This window comes from Engystomops pustulosus, chromosome 7, assembly GCF_040894005.1.
Source record: "Engystomops pustulosus chromosome 7, aEngPut4.maternal, whole genome shotgun sequence".
Classification (NCBI taxonomy): Eukaryota; Metazoa; Chordata; class Amphibia; order Anura; family Leptodactylidae; genus Engystomops; species Engystomops pustulosus.
In genome coordinates, this window is record NC_092417.1 from 117,032,238 (window position 1) to 117,057,008 (window position 24,771).

The following is a 24,771-nucleotide window of genomic DNA, read 5'->3' on the forward strand; positions in this document are numbered from 1 at the left end:
GATTTAAGAAACAAGAAACAGTGAAATATCATATGGTCATGAGTATTCAGACCCTTTTTAAGCACACGCTTTCAGTCCCTTTTTTAAAAGGCATTATTTTTTACTGTTTACCATGCGTTTGGCTGCTTTTAATCTGTTTATCTATTAAGATAAACAGGTTCTAAGCAGCCAAATGCATGGTAAACGGTCAAAAACTGATGCGTTTTAACACATGCTTAAAAGCGGTCCAAAAATGCCACGTGTGGAATCATCCTTTGTAACACTCATATTTAACTAACATGCTGTCCATTTCCTTCTAATCTTTGTGATATGATTCTACTCAGTCATTGAAGTTCAGCTGTGTTTATTAAACTGGTTGGATTTGATTAGGAAAGGCACATACCTATCTATATATGACCTCGCAGCTCACAGTGCATGTCAGAACACATGAAAATCATGAGGTCTATGGAACTGCCCAAGGATTTCAGAGAAAGAATTGTGGCAGGGCATATATCTGGCCAAGTTTACAAAAGAATTTCTGCAGCACTCAAGATTTCTAAAAGCAAAGGGGGCTCCATAATCCTTAAAAGGAAGAAGTTTTGGACAACCACAACTCTTTCTCAACCTGGATGTCCAGCCAAACTAAGCAATCATGGGAGAAGAGTCTTGGTGGTGAAACATGGTGATGGCAGCATCATGCTATAGGGGTGTTTTTTAGCTGCAGGGACAGGACAACTGGTTGCAATTGAAGAAAAGATGAACATAGCCAAGTGCAGTGAGATCCCTAAGCAACAGAACAACTCTGCGACCATTTTTGACTGGCCCAGCCTACCTAAACCCGGTAGAGCATCTCTGGAGACCTGAAAATGGCTGTCCACCAACATTCACCATCTAACCTGAGGGAACTGGAAAGGATCTGCAAGGAAGAATAGCAGATGATCCCTAAATATTGTACATTATTGTGAGTGTACATTATTGAGCAAAAAAATTACTTTTTTGATCTTACCAATTGCCTGCAATGAAGAGTGAAAAATTTAAAGGGGTTAAAGTCACAAGCACTATCATGGATATAGAGAGCGAGATGTCTCAGGGCTTAAGCCCTGTTAACTTCAAATTTAACACATCCAAAAACATGTGTTTTGTCAAAAGTTACAATTCACTTACTCCATGTAAAACATACACACTGTGCTATGAAGCACACAGAACACAGAGGTGTATGAGAGGGGTACTAAAGAGGAGCCTTTGCAACACAAAACATTTACTGAATAATAAATCCACAGTGGAAATCAGCTTCCGCTGCAGATTTGTCTCACTGTGTATCAGATTTAGTAAATAGTATCTGCTACACTGCTCCAATAATAGACAACCGGCACACGAACTTGCTTGGTCCAAGAAGATGCATGCCGATGGATCACAGTAAATTATGGCACAAGGACCACTTGTCTGGTGGCCAAACTCCTGCCCAGTGCACTGCGCTCGTTTTGTGGCACCTCACCAGCAACGGGTCCGTTTCCACGGACGGAGCCTGTTTGTGCGCAGGGGGACTTGCACTGCAGATGCGTAGGTAATGCATATCCTGTGAGGATAGCCTAAGGTACCAGCCAAGAGATGTTGGGTGTTGGTTGTAGGTATATATGAGAACAACTAATTAATATCAAACAGAAGTTAAATATCTTCTGTACAAAACTGCAATGTGAATAAGGCCCAAAAGGCATCTTGCAACTGAAGAAAGTCTGTTTAACTACAGCACTTCGTCTCTTGAATTCTCAGAGAAACAACCAGCTGACAGCATACCCCTATTTTCTGTGACAACATAAATGATTTCCTGAGTATAAGGAAAGCCTCTCTTTGGAGGCAAATAAATCCGTAAAAAAAAAGTGTTGTATTAGCTATGGCTATAACTTCTTAACCAATGGAAACAGTATTAATGTAGCAAAAATATGAGAAATTAAGACAAGTGACCGTAGTGAGATGAATACGATAAACCAGGATTCTCAGTAGACCATGCATGCACCTTCCCCCCCTCAGCCATTTATATTAGAGATGTGTATAGCGAGGAGCATCCCATTATCCTGCCCATATTGTATTTGGGTACTAAAGGCCAGTGTGCTCACTTCAAAGACTTGACAGGGAGGGGGAGAGAAAGAGATTCAGGAACAATAACCGAATCTGCCCGACAAGATGCACATCAAAAGACCCAGCGCTGAAAACTAGAATCTGGGGGGTCCTTTAATTACCATCCACAACCACCATGTCATGCCGAGAAAGAGAAGGGAGATGTAATAAAAATAAATAGAGAAAAAGAGTTTTCAAGGCCAGAAGATTCTCGTTCAGGCCTCATTCTGTGCCACATACTCATGTCTGGCCTGATTTTATCCATAATGTTTAACATTAACCTTTTCTTCACAGCATAAATTGCAACCGGCCATTAAAGTAAAATTATTATTAAGGCCTCTTGCACCTGACCATTTTTTTTTTACCCAGGCCAGAAACCTGGTGTAGCACACGCCCAGACGCAGAACTGGGTGGAGGAACGCTCCTCTCCCCTCTCTATAGGGGTCAGGTCACAGTGCGGTGAAACACCACGTGGTGTACACCACTTTGTGATTGGGTGCTATAGACCTCTATTGTGGCCGTGACAATTACGGTTGTGTGCATGAGGCCGTATATGGAGGATGCTCCAATATCACCACCTGGAGACCTTAATCATCATACAAGATCATCATAAGGATTTAAGACGCACAAATCACACACTCAAAAGTCCACAATTAATAGGGAACCAAATAAAACTGTGTCTGTAACCAAACATCCAATCTATATGATAATTATTGAAGCAGATGTACAGGTCAACTAACCTTAGTTTGGGTTTCCCCATATACAGGGCTACTTATGTCCACGGACTAAGGCTTGGCATGGCCATGGCGAATTTGAGAATACCATTCTGTGCTAAATCAAGATCCCTTGATGATTTGGTCTGTAGTCCCACTTTTTGCTTGTTTTATCTTGACTTTATATTATTTGGTTGTGCAAATATCCACTTAGAATTGTTTGCAGGCAAGCAGAGAAAGGGGCTACAGATGGCCATCAGGAAACTTATTTGATGAATTCATCATATAATGGCACACTGCAGTTTGCTATGTACTGTAATACACGTAAACTGTAGAAGACAAAACGGCACAGATGTTCAATGAAGAACAGTTACAAAAAATGCCAAGCAATTCAAATCAATCAAATTGATCCAAAGTGTTCATTTCCTCTAAAGGTACAAATATAATAAACTTTTTTTCTAAAACGTTTTCCAAGCACCTGGGTTATTTCATTTTCTCATTACAAAAGAGCTAATAATAACAAAGTTCTATATATATAAATAATATATACATACATGGATATTATTGATATTAATGGGGATTTTAATGTTTTCATCAAGGATTATACTGCACTATATTGTTCAACATTTTTGGTTGAATTTACAATGGAGGCTTTGATTGAGTCACCAACTCAGTGAACAAACCCCAACATTGCTCAATCCTCTTTGCAGCTTTATTTCTTTTACCACAAGAACAGAATTATGCAATTATAGTTTTTTAAAAACCTTTTTAACAATAATATTAACATGTATAATGTTAACATGTGATATTTGCTACTGGTTTAGAACCGGTTAACAATCCAATTTAGTATGTTTTCCAAACTGAAAAACAAATATTGGTTCCTGGGGTCCTAGACTGTGCAGCCTCCCTGAGTATTCGTAAAGCTTGCAGCAGCCTACAGAACGACCAGTGCTGGCAGCAGCTTAGACGAGCCTAGCAGGACTGCTGCAGGCAGTGCCCCAGGAGCTGCTTTGGGATGGAGAAATCTGGCTACCTGCGGCTGCTCTTTGTTTGCAAGATTCCCCGGTTGAAGCAAGGAAAAAAAATATACATTAAAAAAAAAACCTTCAAATGCACACAGGGGCCTGGATCCGTGAAGCAGCAGATCAAACCTGTGCCAGCCTGTTTGTGCACAGCAGCAGCAGAATAAAGCTTTTTCCAGAGATGGGACTTAAACAGGAGGATGAGGAAACATCAAACACCCCTTACCCTTTCTATAGGCAGCTTTCGCTATAGGGAGATATTACAATGCAAGCTTACTTATTACCAGTGTGAGTAAATTATTCCAGCATTACAACAAAAAAAAAGCAGTCATTTTCTTTATGATGCATGCCAAGAACAACTTACAAATGACGATTTGTATAATCGAACAAGAGCGCAAAATGCTGGAGAAAAAAGAAACTGCTCTTGAAGATGGTCCAGAATACCAGTATAATAGTTATGCTACCCAGACGTTAAACTTTTAGTATGTTAACAGTCCAATTTTCCAGCTTCAGGATGTACCATATTTACAGTACAACAGTCCTGTAATGCCAAAAGTTGTTTTAATGCTACCTATACAACATGCTTGGGGCAAGGGAGCCTATCGTGTCATGGTCACATCCTACAGACCTAGTACAGTGCAGTGGCCGGATAGTTGAGGTGCTGCTGTTCGGCAGGAAGGGTGTATTTGCATCATATTTCTGTGTGACGCAAGGATTCTCTTTCACTGCACGCTATACCTTTTCATCCTGCAGCCTCCGTCTGAGCAACATATGCGCTCAGCGGAGGCAATAGTTCAATATTTGGAACAGATGCAGAGTATTGCATCTCTCCCCACAGCCTTGCCGGGAACATCGTCGCATGGCAAAAGGGAGGACCCGATGATGTCACTGTTGATATTGGGACAGTGACATCACTTGGGGAACACCAAGTTCATCGGAAGCAGCCAATTGCTGGCGATGTACACTCCTTCCTCCACCCGCAAGGCGGAAGAGGGGTCACCAGGCGATGTATCCCACTGTATGACCATACAGTGGAATAGGTCTGTGCCATACGTTGTAAGGACACATCAGAACCCTCCCAACATGTCCTTACAACGTATGGCACAAAACGTGATGTGAACCCAGCCTTAGTTGCAACACGACACACTGCCCTTGGTCAGTTGTGGAGCTATATTTGAAAGAAAGCAAGTTTTTTAAACTCTTGGATATCGTAGCTTCTATGAAACACATTTACGGTCCCATCAACATACTATGTAAAAAACCTGTGTGTAAAATCTTTTATTCTGTGGGTTTTGAATCCACAGCAAGTCAATTATTACTGTCGTATCAGTCACAGATTTCAAACTTGAAATCATGGAAAACCCACTGTATATGTCCCCCAGCCTAAAGGACAATTCTTTTTAACAGACTACATTCTTGCCATTCCTCTGTTATTCCTCCAAGAAACGTAGAAATGATTAAGCAACTGCATGTTACCAAATGGGGGAGCAAGTACCTATACACAAGTATAATGTCCAACCATGTTGATAGAATCAACCTGTGTGGGGGGTCCCCTCTGAGTGGAAAATAGAACAGTGATTAAGGTAGGTTACTTGTACACATTCATTCACGCTTTCAATAGGCCGAATTTCAACCTGCCCATCTATTTACCTGATACCTGCAATTGAAACCTTGCAATGCAATGGTAGAAATCCATGCATAAAAACACAGGAAAAGATCTGCTGATTTTCGATGGTTTCTTGCCTACAGAAGAATTGCAGAATTATGGCTGTGCAAATTGTGCACCCATTCCAAATCATGTGCAGAAAGCCCGACAGTCCATTTGTAGGGCGTATCATAATCAATGACTAGAGCCCCTGCTTGGAAAACTGCCAGGACAAACATGGTTTGCTACATCCAGCCTGAGCTATGTGATGAAAAGGTAGTCTACTAAAGGTAGAGCGGATACAAGTGCTAGGTAACACATCATATACTCTGGCCATAACTACTATGATGAGATCGACTCAACAATGTTACACAACAATATGAGTCTGCAACATAAACAAATGTTGCCAAATCTTATTCCACTTATACAAAAAAAAAGGGCAGAGGGCAATGGAAAATAAAGCAAAGAATGATATTCACTCATCAAACTACCGTAGTATGGAGAACTCCACGGCAGAGTGCGTGATCTGGAAGAGAGAGCAGGGATGGCAAATGTTTTATACAAAGGCTCAAGCATAGCAAAGTGTTGTGATAACAAATAGCATCAGATACAATTCCCTCTAACCTTGCTTCTTTTACATTCTTGATTTTTTATTGTTTATTTGTCCCTTGACATGAAATCCTTTGCCCAAACGCAGGACACTCGCCTTTTTATCTCTTGCCGCAGGATGCGCACTGTGCAACCTGAACTCCTAGGACATTTGGGTTGAAAATTAGAATGAAAAATAATTGCTTGGGAGAACAATCCTGCTCTGCTACTTTGATTCAATCAATTACCATTATCTTCTTCTCCAGCTTTCATTGCCGTCTCCCGAACCAGTTGTTTTAAACTTTACTTTACAGTCAGATATCTGGCTGGGACAAGCGACCACCACTCTCCTCTTGCCGCGGCCCTTATCACTTGCTCCCAGTCGGTACTGGCCCGGCACAGCCTTTCAGCCCTTCCATTTTATCTGTTCACACAGACTTCGGCCTGGCAAAGCTACCAGCCAAGCGTCTGCTGAGCAATCCCTGGAAACAGCAGTGTGCTACTCCCACTATCCGCTGGGAGTTCATTACTCGGAGATGGCTCTCCCACTACCTACTAAATCCCACCAACAACCTACCCTTTCCACCCCTCCCCATAATAGAAAAACTGTGACAAGAGCAGATAGAACAAAACCACAAATTTAGATTAATAAAGCATTGTTGATTCTACAGGAACTTTGCAAGCCCTTAAGAATTCTACAGGAGACACTGAGCAGCTCCAGTAATTTTCTGTTATATTATCTTTCTTGTAAAACCCTTCCCCGGGCTTGCATCCCAAAGGCTTCAGCTATCACTGTGACAGACTGAAATCAATGTGCACTCACCTATTGACATTTTTACATAGTTTTTGGATTTAGTATCCAGCCCGAAACACAATCAAATCTTCTGCCAAGCAAATAACAGTCACTTAGCTGGTCTACTATTAGAGTTACAAAAGGAAAAATGCAAGCACCCAAGGGAGGCAGGAGAGACGGCGGTGACGTCAGGGGTAATTGGGTGTCTGAGAGAGACTGCCAGCGGCTGGCCTGGCCCCCATGGGAATGCACACTGAGCCAAGCTGCAGCTCTAATAAAGGAAAGCACATTCTAGAAAGGGCATTATGCTACACAGAGGCTTTGGCAAGACTAAATATATCATCTGTAAAAGTATTTGATTGTACACACAGGCATATATATATGTATATTAAACACACATACACAAAAGCTTGCATAGACATACAATCCTCTGACTCACACATCTGTTTTTACTTACAATCTTGGGTGGGTTCTTCCAAGTGGGTTATTATACTATGCTCTCTTGTCCCCTTTGCTGAACTCATTCAACCAATAAATGTGACTAGAGGAAAGAGGGGGGTGGTATTTAGTGGAGGGGAGTGGATACAGACTTTATATTATATAAGTATATAGTATAATTGGGAGAAGTAGAGCTAATAGTCTTCAGAATATGTCAAAAGAACTGAAAGAGTTAAAAAGAACCTACGGGGAACTGCATTCAAAACAGGCACTAAATCCATGTACTAACTTAAAAGCTTGTTTGGGTACATGCGGGGATCTGGAGACATGGACTTCTGGGCCTTGATACAAGCTGCATGCAAATTATGGACTTTTTGGAAAATTCGTAATAGGACAGCAAATCTATGACCCTTTCCATGAATGATGTAAGACATGAATTATTACAATGCAAGTTGTCCAGTAAACACAGACAAGTCATTTCAAAGGACGACTGACATCAGATCGACTAATGGTAGACTAGTCCTACTTGTATGCGGCTTAAAATGTCATCTGCAAGAAACTTCTGTCATTATTAAGCAGAACCAGAAGAGGTTTCAAAATGATTCAAATTATTCTGAGGCACCTCAGGCTTATAATTCCCCCTCACTCATCTAGTCCCGTCTGGTCCCACCAATTGAGATTGCAGAGAGCCTGTGACGTGAGGGACCAGGCGGGATTTGATGAGTGAGGGAGCGTGCATAAATTGTAAGCCGGAGCCCCTCAGACTAATTTGCATTATTTTTTAAACTCTTTTGGCAAAATTTCTCCGTTATGGATAATGATAAAAAGTTCCTGTTAGAAGAAATCCTAGGCAGCATGTGAGTAGGACAAGTCTACCATCAGTCAATCTAAAGGTAGATGTCCTTTAAGATCCCCATCTTCATTCACCAATTAATACTGGTTTCCACTTCTACATTGCAATTATTTATGCATCAAGGTCACATCACAGGTTTTGTGAAATTGCAGCACACGTTTTATGGTCACAACATGGTGAAGGCCCACAATACTGTTTGCCTGCTGACCTTCTATACAAGAATAATCTAAGTCGCATCTACATCACATGTCAGAGAGGATTAAGGCCCCTTCCACACTTGCGTTGCAGATCACGTCAGAGTTTGATCAGGGTGCGATCAGGGTTTGGTCAGTGAAAAACTGACATTTTGCATCAGAGTGCAATCAGTTTTCAGTCAGAGTTTGTTCAGTGTCTGAGTTTTTCACACGCATTTTCAATGCAATTTCAACGCGCAGAAAATGCGCGTGAAATGGACTCAGGGCTGAGCTCTATCTTTTCTATGGCAATTGATGCGTGAAAAACGCATTGCACTTGCAAGTGTCTCAGAGTGCAATGCGTTTTTGATGCATCTCCATAGACTTGTATGGTGCATTTTTCACACGTGTGACTTGCAAAAGTAGAGCATGTCGAGATTTAAACGCGCGTGTGTGCGTGATAAAAAATGCAAGTCTGAAAAGACCCATTGGTTACAATGGGTCAGAGTGTAATGCAAGTTCTGCGCGTCAAAAGCACGTGTGAAAGGGGCCTTAGAGTGCCATTTCCAGGACAGCGGCTGGTAATCTTCTATTTATTTTTTATGCGCATTGATGTGCTTTGTTGACCATATAAATATAGACAGGGGCCATATGTATATACCACTGTCTGGATACAATAGGGCTTCAGTATCAGTATTCTGCAAAATGTGATTTTTTTTTTTCTGTTTCAGGTGCATAGGTATGGCCAGAGGGGAAAGAGGTTCCATAATAAAATATTTGGACATGAACACAATTGCACTAAATGCTATACTTTGAAAAGAATCAGTGCCATTGCTGTGTGAATGATCCGTTAATAAGTAAATAAGTCCTAGTCTGAGCTGTTTTTCACCTATTACAGTGAAATGAGGATCCATGAAAAAAGGATGTCAGATCTAAATTGGCCATGAAAAACAGACATTGTTTGCAGCCGATTCTGGTTTGTGTGGAATAAGCATACCTGTCCATGTTGCAGATTCTGTGCGAAAAATCTCCAGCATTATACAGTAGCTTTAACGTGAATGTGATTTGGACAAGTAATGTAGACAATGCAATTTTTTAGTGTGGAAATTGTTGCTCAGTGTGGAAAATAAAATACTGTTACTTCACTTGTGCATCCTCATGGATTTTTGCATGCTTTTTTACATTGAAGTCTATGAAAATTTGCATCAAATCTGCATAGACTAAATAGACAAATCCACATTTTCCACAAGATGAATCGCAACTTGTGCAAATAGCTGAAGGATTTCATTTATTTATTTCATGGCTTTCCCCAAAACTGTATGAAACTCAACTGAATGGTATTCCGTTCTAGGCAACTATGATGCAGATTTAACTGCATCATGAGAAGGCCGCCAACAATTTGTGAGTACTGTATAAATAATTTGGACACTGTACGCCCATTGCATAAACGCCAATATAGCAGCACATTAAGTACGTCCAGATTCAAATAGCAGGGCTTCCACATCCATGCTATGGTTTACAAGGTAAGCCATTCGATGACAAAGAGCTTGTTCACCTGAATTGCATAGGCTGTTCTCTTGCCTTATCTGTATGTCAACATGTATACTTTTTAATATGAAATAAATCTTGGATTTCAATCTGATGCGCCAAAGCCGGTTGCACACTCCTGTGTTTACACGGAGGTCACTGCCTGTTGGACTACTGACTGATACATTTTTGACTATGGTTTACATAGTGTTCACTAATACTATAAAAATTTACTGTAGGATCTGTGTGCTGCTTTATAGGAAACATGCTTAACTAGACATATGAAAGTCTAATATGCTTTGCCTGTAAATGGTATCAGTGCTCAAGGTTTATGTGTACATATATCTAATATGACTAGGATTTGGTATAGTTGCCCCATTTTACCACCATTCACATGTTCAAACATTCATAGCTGTGCCTCTGGCGTTTTGTCAACACTCAAATTAAGTTTCTTATAACGGACAATAAGAATATACAGTAAAGTTCCACAACTGTTGTGGGTCTAAAATATCAGAGGATCCAAAATCCTCAGTGAAAACATAAAATGTGTTGTATTGTTTGGAGAGTCACATTTATGCTGGAATCCTCTAAAACCAAACAATAGCGGTCTCCGGGGAATAAACTCAATCTATACTGTGGTCTCTGATACCTCACATGGACTGGAGACAGGATGGTGCATTGATTCCCAAGCAAGAGAGAACAGAGCAGTCTAATAATGGAACATTGAGCTGGAATATTACCTTTGATTCCAAGAAACCATCAAGTCTGCATCGTAGGCACCAGCTTTCCTCCTTTTTATGCTACCGGCACAGACAGTGTTAATCATATCAGTCTACAATAAATTCAGGAGAAATGAAACATCCATCCAGAGCTTTTATCTTCTGATTAAACCAAACAATCCCCATCACTCAGAGGTAAAGGTATAAATAGACAAATAACAGGCTGTACGTAAATATATAGATTTGTCAGACTTCATTGCTTTTACAATATGCCTTTTAGTAGGCGGCTTAAAATATACTAGATTTTGTCCTTTGGCAAATTCTTCTCTTTCAGTCTTGCATGAAGGAAAGAGAGAAAGAGAAGAATCTCCCCGCAGAGTTTTCCTCCTCTTCCTGGTGTGTATCTGGGACCCTGCCGTGCTCTGGGTAATTTCCAGTTCCTCAGAATTCAGGTATTAATAAAGAACCCATGGGGACATCCAACAATATAACCCTACATTTTCAGGCATTATGAAAGGAAAGCCCCAGGGGTCTGTGGCTCAAATTTCTGAAATGTAGGCATTGTAAAAGGGACCCCAGGGGATCCCTGCAATAGAAATCTGCTGAATTCAAAGCATTTTCGGAGTCCTGGTGGGAGTCATTACTCCCACTGGAAGCTTTTTACAAAACATGTGTTGCTGACATGTTGACAGATTGCTCAGTGAAGTGTTTAGGTGCATGCACAAGGCAGGGCCTATAGAGACGCTCTGCTCTCTGCCAGCCTGTCTCGAAACACAGGGACTGGTACCATCCATATTTCACAATGGGGAGTGGGGGAGAGCAGAGAGTGCACACAGTGAGTAGAGAGGGAAGAGTGATGGAGAGGTATACAAAAAGGAGGGTGAGAGAGGGATTACACGAGAGAGGACAATGAAAGACTGCAATTGCTGTGCTGGAGGTGCAGGTACACGCCAGTGACATGGAAGGATAGTGTCACTGGAGAGGGGGAAAGCAGACAGATTAACCACAAGATGACGCTGCTTGCGGGGAATTACAAAAAGTGGATGAGGGCTCGGAATGGAAGGTGATAAAGAGACCGCTTTAGGCATTAAGAAAAAGGCAGAAAGCTCAGACACGCCACTAAACAGACATCTATACCTTAAACAGAAATTGCAGCCGAGCTGCCCTGGAAGTGGGAGCAGCTGTGACTACACTTGTGTGTGTGCCAAGGGCTTTAGTGAAGGAATCTGAAGGAGACTATCTGGCTGCTAAGATGTGTAGACAATCAGACAGGGTTAGAGAGGGGGATGGTGGTTATCATGGGGAATACTAGAATCCTTCAGTGCTGCACACATCATCTCAAATTAACCCCTTCAGACATGGATAGCCAGTAGTATGGTTTCACTGATTTTAGACCGTATTTATAGTTCTTCCAAGGATGCTAAAGTGAAGTTGTGAAAACAATTACAACCCATCCAATAGAAAAACTTGAAGCCCCACAGATGCATTGCAACTACAGTAACAGGGTCCTTCTCTGAGCTGCCATGTATGCCCTCATGTTTTGGATTGGCTGCTATGCAGCATCCTTGGAAGATTAGTAGTTAATTGGTAGTGGTGTACAGTATGGGAATGGACCATTTAGCAGTCATGGCAATAATTTTCAGTCCAATGGAAATCTGTCCATTAATATGCTAATCTCAAGAATCCGCGACATCGGTCAATGAGGCTTGAATTTGTCATCAGTGTTGTTCCGTTAATGAGAGAACATTGGGTGAGTTATTGGACCAGCAGAAAAACGTATGAATAAAATGCAGAGGATCTATTATTGACAAAACACTGTGTAGTAAAATGCTGAACATACTGAAGAATATTTAGCCTGAAAAGCCTGGACTGTTTAGACATTTGTCACTAAGCTCGATTTCAGTATAAATTCTGAAAAATGTAATGAAGCGTGCATCGAGACAAGCGTGTACCTTCCAACACAAGCATATTTACAGGCCAAAAAATACTGCTTAGTCCATCTGGACCCTCTATCAGCAGGCCTGACAGCATTAAGCTCAGAAAAGTGATCTGTGGCTTTAATAAGGAGAAGGGGGCACAGAGGAATTAGCTGCCTAGGTGACGGAGAGAAAGGGAGGGGGGAGGCAGAGTAAGATGGAAATGTATTTGTGGCGCAGAGAGCTCAGGGAGGCCAGACAGGAGCCCCCCGACCCCCCCTGGGACATCCAAACACCCAGGGCTTGGATGCTCTCATTTCTAGCAGAGCTAAATACTGAAAGCAGCACATTCTGCTAGTCTCGACCACAGCCTGTCTGAATAGACAAAGAAACCGTAAAAAAGTGTCAGGGATAATCCTATATTTGTTTGGGGTTAAAGGCCAAGCAAAAAGGTGTTTTGAACTGTCAGTCACATGCAAATTAGCTGAGCATGTTATCATATCACCGAGACAGGGGTGTAATTTCACGAATAAAATACTGCAGTACTCAAGCACCTTGAACCTGTGTTTGATCAAGTGCTCAAGCAAATTTGTCATTTTTACACACTATAGAAAGACAAAGCGTAAAGTGGGCCCATCATCATGATAGTCATAACCAATCGTGATAGTAAAAAAAACTGGATATCGTTGGATTCCTCTAAAACACTCCAAATGTTTGATTTGGCCCTCATTCTTGTATCAATTTAGTACATTGTAAAAACCCTAGTTCCATTGAGCTGTTCACAATTTTTTTTATACCAACTCCAAACCTGTATGATTATGTACTCATAGTGGATCACTTAGGCTAATTATGGAAAACGGCCATGTCTGTGGCATGAATTAATAAAAAAAAAGGCCAGAGTCAAAGTCCTCCCCAAAAAACAGCGAGCCAAGTGGTTCTTATCTGCGGTCACATTCTAAGTTTTCATATCATTCTTAAGGCCAGATATTCCAGAAAACAGACTTTTATTTTGTAAGCTCCAGTCACAAATCACACTTCTATTACTTGTACAGGGAACAAATAACTGCAATAAAGCGGTGTTATTTTTAAGGCCGGGGAGATTTCAGCGCCTGGTACATCAGAGCGTTGATAACAGTGCTACTTTCCAGAGTGAGATGTTGTATCCAGAGATGGTCGGCAGATATTGCGTTCTATTAGCTACTGCGGGTTTTATCGTGTATCTACACAGAAGAGACTTGTTATATGCAGAGAATAAAGGTGCATCAACAATCGTGGAAGTCACCAAGGGCAAAGATTTTGTAAGAGCAACACTTAACCCATGCGTAGCAGCACATCACACTTGTTAGAGAAAGGCAAGCAGGCCAAAGTAACGTGTTATATATCAGGCCGAGAAATCTTTCTGGAATAGTATATATTATTACACTGTGTATATTGGTTAAAAAGTAAAAATGATTTATCAGCGTAGAAGGATGATAGTCAGTTACATTCATTTAAAAGAGGGTGGGGAGGTCATCTTGAAACATATTTAGACCTGTTTGTGCCTCTAGTGCCATTGATGCCCTATGTAAAGTGCTCAAAATAGTTTAATAGGAATTCACCACAAAAATTTTATGCTACACTCATCTGGTTTCTTATCAGACTTTTTGGGGGAGATTGATCAACATGTCTACGTCAGAATTCTGGAGTAATTTGGGCCAAAAATTTTAGGCACCACAATTATTGACCATTTTCAATATAGACCATTATCAGGAAGGTTTCTGAATAGTCCAAAAAAGAGGCATGATCTTGGGAAAGGGGGTGTGAGCTAACCCGAGTGCCAGAAAATTCACTACACTACACTAGTCTATTCACTGACACTTTTTATACATCTCTTTCATTCTGTCTGCAATTTCAATCGAGAGAATTATAGAGTACCCAAATTGTGGCGCCATATTATATGTAGTATCTATAAGGGTACATTTACACAGCCACATGCCTGCCCGGCCGCAGTCTGGCGGGCATGCCGTTGTGCGCTGAAAAGGGAGAGGGGGTGACCCCTCTCCACTCCATAGGGAACAGTGGAGCACAGCCGCACATACAGGGAAAGATAGAGCATGTGTGGCACGGTACCACCGCCATTGCCGCCTATAGGGAGGTAATGCGGTCGCAAATGTGTGTACGCATATACATCCCTACAGATGGCTGTCTGAATGTACCCTTACACAGCTAATAAATACATAATTTGGATTCTGTTATAATATTATGTACATCATCATATGGAGGCCCAGTAGCAACACAGCACATAGGATAGCAAGTCATATAGGGATTCCTTAAAAGGAACCTGTCACCACTATTTTCACAAATACAGGTAGTGGCAGGTTCCTATAGAGCTCTAGTAACTATCTGACCTCCTGCTTTTAGCTAAAAATTGTTCCCCTCAGATGCCCATAAAATCAGAGTTATAATCATGCCTGGTATCTATGCAGCTTTGGAGCGAGTCCACCCGGTGGGGTGGGGGTGGGGGGGTGCTTTTGGCGTGGCCTAATGTCATGTGACCAGGGTGACATCATCAAAGGTCCTTGAGCTACTTAATATGAAAACTATACCCCATGTACATATCTGACCACATAAAACAATCACCGCAGCCTCCATGGACTTCTACTCCTCTGCATGCAGGCTGCTGTGATTTCATGTGATAAAATATGCTGTGATTTCATGACATATATGCTTAGTGTACAGTTCCTAATGCTACAAAAGCTATAGGACCTGTGATGATGTCACCCTGGTCACATGACATTATAGCAGCATACAGAGATAGGGATGGGGAGGAGCTGCTGGATTCAGCCCGAGGAGGCCACGCCCACCTGGACTCCATGTAGCCATGCTTAGTTACCAGATAAAACTATAAAGTTGAATATATGGGAATCTCAGGGGCATAATTTTTAGCTACAAGCAGGGTGTCAAATAGTTATTAGAGCTCTATAGGAACCTGTCACTACCTGTATTTGTGAAAATAGTGGTGACGGGTTCCCTTTAAGGGCGCGTTCACACGTTGCGTTTTGATCTGCGTTTTCATTGCGTTAGAAACGCATATACAACAGCTGAGGAGAGGTGATTTGCCTAATTACATCACTGTTAACGTTTCCGTTTACAAAACGCATCGTAAACGCGATGTTAAACGCATGTGTTAACATTGCGTTTACAAACGTAAACGGTAATGTAATCAGGCAAATTACCTCACATCAGCTGTTGTATATGCGTTTCAAACGCAATGAAAACGCAACCAAAACGCAACGTGTGAACGCGCCCTAAGGCTACATTCACACGTACATATGCCGTAGCAGAGTGGGTATACGTCCAGAGGGGTGACCCTCTACATAGAAAAGCAAGGCGAACAGGCCGTTACGTGGGGAAAGCAAAGCTGCCAGTTGAGAAGACCAAATCAGACAAGAAGCTAGCACATCCTGGTGCATGTAGAAATGGGCACCTTATTACACAAGAAAATGTAATGAGTAAATGACTTACATTTAAAACACTGGGGATCTGTTAGGCCAGTGATTTTCAACCAGTGTGCCGTGGCACACTAGTGTGCCGTGACGCATGGTCGGGTGTGCCGCGGGGAAAGTTCCCCAAACTATGGTGCCCCCTGTGTTTTGTTTCCCGGCAATGCGCAGCGATGCTCAGTAACGGCTTCTTACAATGTAGGAGACGTGTACAATAACACATGAGCAAGCTTTGAACCTCGAGGGACAAAATGACGTCACCAAGGCCGGCGCATCATCCTGAGAGCGGAGAGACTCTCGCATTTGCCCACCGCCAAGGTAATGCCCACCAATAATGCTGACTATATGAACTGTTGGCAGAATACTCAGCATATGAGCTGGTACTTTTAGTACTCCAGCAGTATACTGCATATAACAATGAGAAATGTAAAATGAGAAATACTATAGTTACTGGAGTACTACAAGTACCAGCTCATATGCTGAGTATATGAGCTGGCACTTGTACTCTGGCCTCATGGCCATAGTACTTCTCATTGTACCCCTTTATTTTGCAGTATATGAGCCACATAATAATAAGCACCATATACTAAAACCAGGGAGAAACTGAGAACTGTTGATGAAGAGCTTTGTGCGTGTCTTTCCACCATTCCTGCCAGGATATCACTTTATTTATCACTGTATTTATCGAAACAGGCCCAGGTTTCACAATGAGTGAGTAAAATAAATTTAGAATCTATATTATTAACTATATGTATAATATGACTGTTTTAGTGTCATTTTGTGCTATTTTGGTTGGTGGTGTGCCCCAGGATTTTCTAAGTATAAAAAGTGTGCCGCGGCTCAAAAAAGGTTGAAAATCACTGTGTTAGGCTATCTGCACACACTGTGGATTACATGGATTTTATTGTGGAAAATATGAAGTGTAATAAAGTAGCATTAAAGTGAATGTGGCTAGGAAATAGTTTCTCGTTGCTATGAAATAATGATCATGTCACTTTTGTTGTGCCTCTTATTTTTGCATGCATTGTTTTATCATTGTGGTCCATGTGAGTGAAAATCCTGATATAGGTTTTTTCTTGAAATGAGGTCACATTAGGTGAAAATAACACAAATCTGCATAAGAAACGAGAGTATTTGATGCAGTTTTACATTTAGAATTTCAGTATAATAATCCACAATGGCCCACATTTATTAAATCATTTGCACCAGTTTCCTGTCTGATTGTGCACTGAAAACAACGTGTAAATTGCCAATTTTGTGTTGCGGCTGCACCATGTCCACTGTGCCACAAAATTCTGCACCTAAATTGGCGTATTCAATAATCTGGTGCACTCTGCACATTGAGGTTTGCACTATTTTTGATAATGGTGGGTCAGGTGTATTCTCTCTAGAAGAACCATAATGCTTCCGGATCTCTTTTCTGGCTACTCTAAATTAGTCATACTTATAGCAAGTACAAAAAACTTACCAACGTATATGTGACTTATTGTAGCAAATTTGAAGCGGCTGCTGCACTCTGGTGTCTGCTAGTAGTCTACTTACGAGTCCGCACTATCCTGCATAGGTGCTGCTAGCATGACAAAACTGCAGTACTCTGTACAGCTGCTACTAAGTAGACGCCATGCAGGTGTATGGAAGTGTTAACACTAGAGAGGCCACAGCCCCTAAAGCCGCATTCACACAAAGGGATTAGAGTGTGTTTTGGAGCACATTGCAAGCACAAGGGTGAAAAACTCATCAGCAAAATACAAGGCAATACAAATACTTACCAAATACAAGCTTTTCAGTCAAAGGCATACATGTTCAGTGATGAGTTTCTCCAGATGAGATGGCAATGTGTTTCAAAACGCAATCCAAGTACATTGTGTGAATGCAGCCTATAGGGGACTGTCTATAGGCTGCATTCACACGATGTGCTTGGATTGCAGTCATAATCAGACTGCAGAAAGTCTGATCAACCACAGATTTTCAATGCTGCTTTTACACTATGCATTGCATTGTTTGAGTTAAGCCAAAGGGCGCGTTCACACGTTCCGCTATGCGATCGGCCCAAGCCCCGCCCCATGTGCGATAGCATCGCGTTATGAACGCGCCCAAAATTGTGACTCTGGGTGCGGTCACACGTTTATAAGTGCCGTGCTAAGGCAATGGGGGTGTGCATCGGGCGAATGCATTTGTGTTTGCAGTGGAACGCATGCGGTCCGAAAACAATCTCATGCGCTTAGCTGGAAACGCTAATGAGATTCGGCCGAGACCCAGCCCCCTGTGCTTGGAAACACAGTGCTAGTACCGCACCATTAAAAAAACAGAAACCAGTGTTATTATTAGTAAGTTATAATTCCACAGCTATTCCAACGTGGCAGAAACCTGGAGATTCCATACTATGTACAATAAACTACTGATCAGCACCGAGAAGTGGACCCTCAGGGCGCCTTCCCACATGGCGTTTTCTTAGCAATTTTAAACGCATCCAAAACGCAAGTGGGAGGGGGGTCTGCCAAATACTCATGCGTTTCCAATTAAACGCATGCGTTTCATTGCAAACATATATGCGTTTTGCCCAAACCCCCTCCCACTTTCGTTTGAACGTGTTTGAAAACGCCACGTGGGAAGGTGCCCTCTCCAATCTGAAATTGATGGTCAACATGTCCGGATGGGCCGCTAATATTTTGAACATGGAAGCACACTTCAACAGTATTGTATATGCAAACACCTATATACCTGTATATTTAAGTATTGTATCTGTGCCACAATTTTAAAAATAAGTTCCAAGTTATGTGAATTTCATTTTATAAATAAAGTTTATGAGGCTGCCTTTACACACAGACCCCCATTCAAGAAACCAGAGAACCACAGGTCAAGCATGCGCTCTTCTGTTCAAAACTATGGGTGAGTCGCGTACGGCCGAACACAGCACTTGGCTATCTCCAGCATTCTCATTCACTGTCTATAAGAGACTGGAGACAGCAGAGATTAACCCACGTTCTTGTGATCGGCGTGGACCCCAACATTCAGATTGTTATTCCCTATCCTATGAATAGTAGATAAAGATTGAAGCTGTTACAACCCCTTTAGCTTGCGGTCACAAGTTCTGTCAGCCATGGCTTTTAAATGCAATGCAATCAGAATGAGGAGGGTCTTGTGCTGATCTCATCTGTGTTTCAGAGAAAACGCATGCAATCGGTAACAATTATCACATGTTTTGCATTGTTTACATGCAAAAACATGTGGTGCTAGTAACCTAGTACATGCGTTTCCTCTGAAATGCAGATGCAATCTACACAAGTCCCTCCTCATTCTGATTGTATTTCAAAACATATTTATAAAAAGATTTATAAAAAGTGTCCTAAGGTTAGACAGTGCAGAGTTAGAGTGGACATTCTTATTCTGCACCAGATTTATAAGTGTCTAATGCTGGATGATAAATCTGTCCTGGTATAAGACTGTCTAGTCGTACTCTGCACCTCCTATTAGTTGGCTTACTTTTCGCCAGAAAGTTAGGACACAATTCTGTCAGGTTAGCAGTATTTCTGGCGCATGGACCTTTTTGGCACTAGGCCACGCCCATTTTGTCAAGCTCGTCGTAGGAGAGCCAGAAAACTGTCTAAAACCCTTTATAAATGTGGTGCAAACTACGAGAGAATTCTGTTGTGGACAGATTAATAAATCTCCCTCATTGTCAATGGACCGAGTGACCGCAGCCTCAAAGGTCTTGTCAATCTGATGGATTTTTTTTTTTTCGGAAAAGACATCTACTGCAAAACTTGTCCACTCCTGCCATAAACTCTTGAACAGGACTTTTCTAAGCAACATACTTTTTAAGATTTTTTTTTTTTGTACACCTATTATTATTGACATTGTATTGAATTCTGCAGAAGCATCAAATATTCATATTTAAAATATACAGTACATCTTATAGCCAGAGTAAAATTATTTTTAATTTATACCCTGTTTGAAATGATGGAAAATATTTAGTAATCCAATAGTCAAGCTTAACAGATTTAACTCTCTGAGAGGGGCTGCACTTGTTCATCCTGTCTTTACAACTGGCACTTGTTAGACAAGTTGTTATTGTAAGCATTAATACAGTACTACCACAAGAGGGGTCAAGGAAAGAGAAGCCCAATTATTATGGCCAGCAGAGACTGGTAACTCACCCTATTATCACCCCCAGGCTCTCGGCGCCACAGACGTGTTATTGCTTCTTGTGTCATAGACTCTGCCACTGTTAAGAGCCATGATTATTACGCCAGTCCTACCTCTGCTATCAGAGGCACTGAGGGGGGTCAGTCTACTTTACCTCTCTGCAAAGAATATTACATTGCCGCTTACAGTGGGAGGTGTATCAGCAGTGACCCAAAGGGCAAAACTTCCAAAAATCTGGCAAAAAAAGTGTCACTTTATACAGGATGGGTAAAAAAAACATGGTATAGGCAAGGAAACCTAAAGAAATACAGTGACAAGGTCACTGGGAGAACAGTTGTACCAGTGAGGTGTGTAATTGACTTCCACTACACTTCGAAAAGAAAGGAAAGCAAAACAAATAAACATAAAAGCTACAGTATATGTAACCAGAATATAATACCTTCTAGTGTGATAAAAATCACACTTTTTTTTAAAAGATTCCACTTTTTAATAATTACTGGTTTATTATGAAATTCCATCCAACCAGCTTCCATCATAGCCGGTTAATTTTTCTATGTACTGCTTATGTTTCTGGCTATATTCACATTTGTGGCTAAGACTTTTCAGTCTTTTATTTGTAAAAGAACCTGCAATGTAGGCTCCAAAAAGTGTTACTGATACACATGTAAACTAAACAGACTATGCAACTATGTGAATGATAAATAATCTGGAATCCCTTTAATGCCACTTTTAGCTACCTTGTAAGACAGCCTCCTTAAGGGATTTGCCATGAAAGAAAGTTTTTAAAATTTTATCACCTAGTAATGTTTACACAATAAAGATAATTTTTAACCCCCTTACTTTACAATTGTACTCAGTTTGCTACTATAATTGCTGTTTTAGCTAAATAACTCAGTGATGATCAGTGTGAAAAACATAAAGACACATTATGATACCTGTAGTGATGTGTGCTGACAATGTGGTTAGATTATCATAGTTAGGGGTTTATCTACACTTTTATTTAGTTTCTGAACATTCTACTAGTATCTGACACATAGAATGAGAGATGAGACAGAGCAGAGATGAGAGATGATGAGATCCATGAGATGGATATATAACACAATGACGCTATCAGCTCTGCTAAGTCACCAAATCAATTAAACCAGGGTCAGCTCTACTGGCTCATCTAATCAATAAAATTCACAGATAACACACACAGAGTCAGCTCTGCTATCTGCCTTCCTCCTGGATGAAGACCTTATCTGACAGTATTACTGGGGTTTTTGTCTTCATTGGTAACATGTCCTATCTTTTCCCGGACACGGAACATGTACCACTCCGTACCACACCGTGCCCTAACGGTCGTGTGAAAACGGTCGTCTGAAGCTATTCACAAGAAGAATCGGACCATACTCATAACATTTACGGTCATATTCAGGGACAACCTAAATTGTAAACACCAGGACTGATAAAGACAGGTTGGAATTATATCTGTGCAATGCTGTATTTTTGTTAGCAACATTGAATTAGAGAATGTTTTATTTTGTTACCCCTTTAACATCAAGCACGACGTGATGTGGGATTAAAGCCCAACGAGTATATCTATTCCAAAACTATAGACATGTCTGTTTTGATTTCTTTGCATAATTGTCAACACAGTGTAGGATCAGTGTAGAACTTTTAACTAATATGTTAGTAAAGTAACTAAACTAAACCAAATCTAGTGATAATAAAAATGTGGAACTATTGTAGAAAACGGGAGCACTTGTAGGACAACATGGCACTTCTATCAATTTTGTATTCCCCTAAAAACTTTTTGTCTATAATCAAGTGGATAAGGAGGTACATGGTATGTCTGCACCTTATATCTGTCCAAGTAAACACTAGGAGTTATGAGGAAAGACAAAATCATCTAACAGTCTACTTGCAATAGTTTGATCGCAAACAGAGGGGTAACTTTCTGACCCCTATCTATAATCTATAGCAGTGATGGCGAACCTATGGCACTGGTGCCAGAGATGGCACTCGGAGGCCTCTCTGTGGGCACTCGGGCTGTCTCCCAGGCACAGAGTTTACCAGACATGGCACTTTCCTGCAGTCTCAGGCAGTCCAAGTAGTGCCCTGATATATTAAAGTGACCCATCCTGTGCTGCCTGGTCCTGTCCTAAGAGTGAGAAGGTGTGGACAGGGTCGGATTGGAGCTCAAAGATTCTGGTAGCAATACGTTTGTTACTGCCTAAATTGCTGTGTTGGTACTTTGGGAAAAGCTAGTGTGTTTTGGGTCTCATTTTGGGCAATTGATCTCTAAAAGGTTCGCCATCACTGATCTATAGTATGCAACACTCAGGAAGGGACAGTTATGCGCCCCTATCGCTCCTGGGGCAGGGTTTAGACACACCCTCTTACGGTAACTCCCTCAAGTTACACTTCTGCTCATACATATAAATGATTGGAGGCAATGTTTGATCAAACAAGGTTGTCAGTGATTTGTCATTGTATTGTCCGGAGACCTTGATCCTGCACCCCATATACTCTGGAGTGCTGTAACCTGACACGTGACATTTCTGTATCACTATGCTTTATTTTTCATTACAGCTCCATCTTTGCTATATATTGCAGTCTGAGATGTACAGGGAAAATAAACAATAAGCAGCTGAAACGGTCCAATATCAATTACTAAAGCACCACCTACAGAGAAGTAGGATAAAAAGATTAAAGAGTAAACACTAGGACGTGTAACATATTGCTATGTTTGTGCCTGTAACGGACAGCAGGAAGTGGATATATTTGTGGTCCTATGGAGGATGCGTTAACTGCCTTGCAAAGTCTGAGTACAGCAGGATTTACCTTCTCTTAGTATCCCATTGGAAGCCATTAGCTCTATTTTATTTCAATGCTGTTTTTTCGGATTATCAGCACAATTATTCTCTCTATCGATCTGGAGGTCGTTTTGGGCCAGTACTTAAATGGCGGCAAAGGCTCCTCTTCGTTTAAGGTGTGAGAAGGAGCTTGTCCTCTAGGGTCATTTTACTTGGTAAACTTCAGCTGAACCAATTGCACTATATTGTGGCAACTCAGTCTAAGTCAGAGTAATAAAATCACAGTAAATGGCAGCATTGCTCCAGTGGTAACAATGCATCATAATAAGGGCTTATTCAACTTTCAGCCAACATAAGGATGTAAATCTGCTTAACTTTGTGAAAGCTTGAGGTTCCTTTCCCTACTGCAATTCAAGAGGCACAATGGTCATTAAAAGTGAACCGACTGTATATCAGCCCTTATTCGCAACGGCATAGGACAAGGGGCTAAAGTCTAATCCTGGCTTACAGTTAATCAGCCAAGGAGTAAATGTACATATTATTATAATTATTGCTATAATATCGGTCAATTCCCAAGTTCAATTTTGTTCTATTTCAGCACAAGTCATGAATATTTACTGCTTCTAAATTAAAAAGGGAACTGGTTTAAGGAGAACCTGTCAACATGACTGACATGTCTGTTTAGAAAATATTTGGTTTCCCCACAACGTCAATATTATGGAGCATCTCTGTGGGTCCTCTGTTATTCCTCCTGAAAATCTGAGACTTAATTCACTATTTGTAATTATATTTTTGCAAACTCCACATAGTACTCCACACACTATTGACAAGTTCAAATAGTAAAGGATTTGTGGTGTTTTAAAATAATAATAAAAGTGCTTACACTTCCATACAACATAAATACATGAGGGAGTTAGAAACTTGTTACAGGGTTACATGCTTGTGCAGAACATTATGTCGGGTGAACCAGATAATTTTGGAAGGCAACCATTTCCGATTTATGGGCCTTCCTTGTATGCAGATACAACACTTAGGTTTGTTTGATGCTTTTGTTGTTGGGTAAATAAGCTGCTTCCAGCTGTATTTGCTGACAACTTTCTCCCCTCTGTCTACTCAGAATACAGTGGAGGGAAAGCGGTTTGTTGAACAGTCCAGCAGCACCTTGTAAGATTAATTGACCAAAACAGAGCATTTAAAGGGAGTCTCCAGCAACTCGGCAGAGGTGTTTAACCATATTTTTTGTATATTAGTAGCAGAACGAGTTAAATGGATTTATTTTTCAGGTTTCTGTCTGGATTTGGTGCTATGCTGTGTGGGATACCTCACAGAACTGCTGCCCAGCTCCTCTCTGCTTAGGTAGAGCAGCAGCAGCAGGTTACTAAGAGAAAAAGTAAGGACTTTGGAACAGTGCAAATCAGTGTAATGAGATCGCACAGCAGTGTCAGGACACACCCACAGTCCAGCTACAATCATGAAATATAAATACATTTTAACATCCCTGCTGCCACTAACTACACACACTTAAGTTTTATACAGGCCTACATAACACTGACTTTTTTGAGAGCCATAGACATTCTGTAGGAAGCTGCATGATGCCTAACATTTACTAAGTGCTTTGTGCCAGATTTCTAGTGGACTTCTTTCTAGTGCAAACTGCTTGCATAGGTACTTAAGAAGTGTCTGCACCACAAATGTGTTGCACACAACAGTTTTGTGGCACAGCTGCAATGTGCATTATGCAACACAAATTAGGGGGTTCCGGTGCTCAGTCGGACCGTGCGCCAGATTTAACATGCAAGTCCAACAGAAGTGTGTCGCACACGCCGTTTTAAAGAAAAAAAGTGGTGCACTCTGTCGGGCCAGA

At 41.2% G+C, this 24,771-nt stretch overlaps 1 protein-coding gene across 3 annotated transcripts in view; it reads right to left on the minus strand.

The window, feature by feature from the left end:
* Positions 1-24,771, minus strand: part of ZNF423 (zinc finger protein 423) — a 163,247-nt gene that overhangs the window by 101,256 nt on the left and 37,220 nt on the right. Inside the window, exon 1 of one of the 3 annotated variants that reach the window (XM_072117663.1) lies at positions 17,432-17,577. The exons of the other annotated variants lie outside the window; for them this stretch is intronic. The gene's annotated coding sequence lies outside the window, so the exon portion shown is untranslated. Of the gene's footprint in view, positions 1-17,431; positions 17,578-24,771 lie in introns of those variants that run through there. 3 annotated transcript variants of the gene reach the window in all.